The sequence below is a fragment of the Ornithorhynchus anatinus genome, chromosome X5 (genome assembly GCF_004115215.2).
Source record: "Ornithorhynchus anatinus isolate Pmale09 chromosome X5, mOrnAna1.pri.v4, whole genome shotgun sequence".
Classification (NCBI taxonomy): Eukaryota; Metazoa; Chordata; class Mammalia; order Monotremata; family Ornithorhynchidae; genus Ornithorhynchus; species Ornithorhynchus anatinus.
Genome location: NC_041753.1, coordinates 57602748 through 57607125, shown reverse-complemented (window position 1 = coordinate 57607125; position 4378 = coordinate 57602748). Strand labels below are relative to the sequence as shown.

The following is a 4378-nucleotide window of genomic DNA, read 5'->3' as shown; positions in this document are numbered from 1 at the left end:
GGAAGCGCTTAATGAATACCATCATTATATTATTATTATTATTATTATTATTCATTATTATTGAATAATATCCGAATACTACCATAGTAGCTTATGCATTAGGGAATTTGATCTCCTGAGTCAGAGCTATGCAACTCAGAGCGTTACCAGAATGAGAAGCAGCCGTGGCCTAGTGGAAGGAACATGGGCCTGGGAGTCAGAGGACCTGGGTTCAAATGCCGGCTCCACCATTAGTCTGCTTTGTGACCTTGGGCAAGGTACTTCACTTTTCTGTGACTCAGTTCCCTCATCTGCAAAGGGAATTCAATGCCTGTTTCCCTCATCTGCAAAGGGGATTCAATGCCTGTTCTCTCTCCTGCTTAGACTCTGAGCCCCATGTGGGACACGATTATCTACCCCAGCGCTTCTTATAGTGCTTGGCACATTGTAAGTGCTTAACAAATGCCACAGTTATTATTATATTCCAGTAGCACACAAAACTTTCTCCCACTTTGCCTATCTTTGGTCCCTGGCCATTCCCCTGACTGGCCCACTGCGTACCTGGAGCCAGAACTAGAGCCAGATCTAGGCAGAGGAAGGGCAGCAGGATAGGCAAACCATTTTGGTCTTTTAGTTGGTGCAAGTATTTCTTGGTATTCTTTCTATTTTTGTTTCCTTGGCTCGGGAGGGGCGATTGGCTTTTTTCGAGAAGACGCCTGGTAAGGAAAGAGAGATAGGAGGCAGAAGAGAAAACAGCTCCAGGAACTGCAAATGGGGTGCAAAAGAGTTGCCCTTTTGTGTGCACAGTGTGGCCGGGACTGTGAATCCCACTTGGGCCTTTTCAGCCACACATGCACTCACAGGCAGATTTCACCATCAGTGGCATCATCGAAGAATGAAAATATATATATTTCATATGCGTATATATACTCATGTATATTCACACATACACATACATAAGTGCTACGGATGGGCGTATGTGAATAAGTGAAGTCTACAGGAGGCTGTCGAGTTGAGTTTCCAAGGGAAATTTTCAGTGCCACCAAAGTTATATCAACAGTTTACATATCTGCAAATTTGTGCAGCCATGCGAACAGCTCTGTGCAACCGATCAAATTGTTTTGATACAGTCTTAGTTAAGGAGTGGTGGAAATTAAAGTAAAAGTAGGGAGCCCCATGTGGGACAGGGACTGGATCTGATCTGATTTGATTGCATTGTATCTACCCCAGCACTTAGTACAGTGCTTGGCACATAGTAAGGACTTAACAAATACCACAGTACATACATTCATTCATTCAATTCAATCATATTTATCGAGCGCTTACTGTGTGCAGAGCACTGTACTAAACACTTGGGAGAGTACAATATAACAGTAAACAGACACTTCCCCTGCCCATGACGAGCTTGTTGTGAGGCAGAGGCAGAATTAGAAATCTGAGTTCAATCAAAATTAAATCATGGAATTAATCAACTGCCTTCCTCTACTTACATAAACAAAAATTGGGACACAGCTCTATAAAGCAGGTCCTCGAGTAAATGATGATTTAGCTATTTCATGATCAGAGAGTCAAGGCAGTAATGTACCTAAATCTTTTTGAAACTAAGGCAAATTTTCTGAATCGTGTGCCCACATTCCGTATCCAAAGGAAAACAGACTTTTACTTTGAATAGCAATTGTCCATCTCTTTTACTTTAGGGGGTATTTGAGTTTCATAACCCACCCTGGAATCTATAAGAAACAAGGTGAAAGGGTCAGGATTACTAAATCTGTGCTGAAGAAATCACATACATTTAAAAAAAATTCTGAGGGGGAATTGTCCACAAATCATATTAGATTTAGGTCTAAATAATCAGTTGGGCTGTTGGCCTACCCTCTCTACCCTAATTTTTTCAGGCACCTCGAGGTTTAGAGGTTCTGATTCCAAACATTTTGCAACATGCATGAGGAATTTCAGAAAACACCTCATGCCTAACTCCGCACTCACATCAGTTATTCTATGCCACTTACATCGTCTTACTTTACCAACTGACTTTTCTTCTCCCTTTCCTGCAGAACTTCTAACTGAAGGTCGATGCTGATCATTAATCACCTCTCCTAAATTTTGGTCTATTTCTCAACTCCCATCCTACCCCGCTTGCTGCTGCCGGCCCACCTCTTTAGTCACTGGGTTTCAACCCCATGCCAGATGCTAGGTTCCATCGAAAGCCATTTCAATTACAATAAATAACAAGCAAATAACAATGGTATTTGTTAAGTGGCCATAACTCTACTAAGCGTATGATCGGGTCAGACATAGTCCCTGTCCTATATGGGGCTTGCAGTCTAAATTGGAGGGAGGAGTTTTTAATCACCAAGTTATAGATGAGGAAACTGAAGCACAGGGAAGTTAAATGACTTGCCCAAGATCACATAGGAGACAAGTAGTGGAGCCAGGATTAGAACTCAGCTCCTCCGATTCCCAGGCCCGTGCTCTTTCCCCTAGGCTAGGTTGCTTTTCCTGTCCCTCGTGTTTGTCACATGGTCAACGAAAAGTCTTTGATGGCAATTTCAAGGCTTAATGTTCCCAGGCAAGACTTTATGAGGAAAGGCTTTAAGGGCAATTAACATTTGGAAGTGATGCTGCATTTTTAATCACAGTAAGCCCAGTTCTCCCTGCAGCTGTGGAGGAAAGCAAGCTGTCGTCAGGGCAGCCTTTTGAGGGGCTACCTGGAGGGGTGATTGTGAGATGTATCCCTCTCAGTATTCAGGCAGAGCGCTCCTATTGAGCAGCCCCCAGTGGCAAGCCCAGCCAGGGAGACGTAGTACAGTGTGTGGCCAGAGACAAGGAGGAGAGTGAGCCAGCGATCCATGCTGTCTTTCCCCAGGATTCCCTTGGGGACCCTTTCCAGGGCCCATTTATGGCCCAAGGGTCCGCAGCCTAACGCCAACCCTGTGTCCAGCAGTCAGTTGCTTTGATAGCCGCCGTGGTCTTTGCCACCCACTTAGCTATTTTTCAGGACCCCTGCTGGGCCTGTATACCGCCCAGAACACTTCAGGTGGTTCTTGGGACCGAAAACTTCACCGCTGACGGCATAGCCCAGCAGGCAGAACTGGGACAAGAACCTGCATGTTCTGATTCCCAGAGCAGTTTTCTTTCCACTAGACCAACAGCAGGGCTTGAAGGGACTGAAGGGTAACATACAGTCAAATCTCATCTATACCCGACTGTTTATCCAGTTTTGCTTTGGGGGTTTTTTCAAGGTACTCGTTAAGCGCTTATGATGTGCCGGGCACTGAACTAAACACTGGGGTAGAGAGAAGCTAATCAGGTTGGATGCGGTTGATGAATTATCCACGTTTTCTGCTTCCCCTCCTCTTCCTCCTTCTCCTCCTCCCCTCTCTTGCTGCCTCCTTTTTGATAAGTCCTACTGACATCGGTAGCTTTTCTCGGCTCTCGGCGCTGAGATCAGGAGACTGTTTAGGGAGATGCCAATAAATGTGTCCTAAAAGAGAAGCAGCACGGCCCAGTGGAAAGAGCCCGAGCCCGGGAGTCAGAGGACCTGGGTTCTAATGTGGACTCCGCCACCTGCCTGTCGTGTGACCTCGGGCAAGTCACTTCACTTCTCTGTGCCTCAGTTACCTCATCTGTAAAATAGGGAGCCCTATATGGGACAGGGATTGTGTCCAACCCAGTTATCTTGTGTCTACCCCGGGGCTTAGAAGAGTGCCTGGCACAAAGTAAGTGGTTAACAAATACCATAAAAAAGTAATGATTTACCCAACAGTGGTCCCAATATCCAACGGTCGCCCCTTGAATTTGAGGCCCCGGATTACCTTTCGCTTATGCTCACCTTTTAATATTTCCAAAGCTCTGGAAACACGCTGTGCCGATACTCTAATTGGAAACAAAAGCGCCTATAACGTCATCAACCGACCCTGTCAATGGTTTCGCTAGGTGGAATGATACTTTCTTAAGTGAACTTCTCAGAAGAAGTTCCTCCCAAATGTTTGCTAATCACTTTCGGTTCTTTTTCTTATCGTCTTTGCCCCCTCGGGACGTTCTGAGATCTAGATCATCCTTTTTCCGTGCCCCGGTGCTTGCCCGGAGTACTAATTCGATAGCGTGCCACCTGGTTTCGGGATTATAGCAGCCAGCGCGGTTGAAGCGACACGTCTGACGTTACACCTTTAGTCTGGGTTTCGTCTCCAGCCACATCCTAATTCAAACCCAGATTGTACTACCGTCAGACGCAAAACGCTGCTCCGGTTCTGTCTCGCTACAACTCTCCAGATTTACAAACGTTGAGCACTCGCTTTGGGGGGGGGGGGGGGGGGAGGGGGGACGTCGTCCTCGATTGGCTGAGCCAATTTCTGTGACATCAGCCGATTTACTTTTGATTGGAAGACGGGTTGCTGGG

At 46.1% G+C, this 4378-nt stretch overlaps 1 long non-coding RNA gene across 1 annotated transcript; it reads right to left on the bottom strand.

The window, feature by feature from the left end:
- Nucleotides 1-588: 588 nt before the first annotated feature.
- Nucleotides 589-4260, bottom strand: LOC114808171. Its single transcript, XR_003756029.2, has 2 exons — nucleotides 3812-4260; nucleotides 589-695 (listed from the first exon to the last, which is right to left on the bottom strand). It is a non-coding gene; the product is annotated as an uncharacterized LOC114808171 (long non-coding RNA).
- Between the last annotated feature and the right edge of the window lie 118 nt (nucleotides 4261-4378).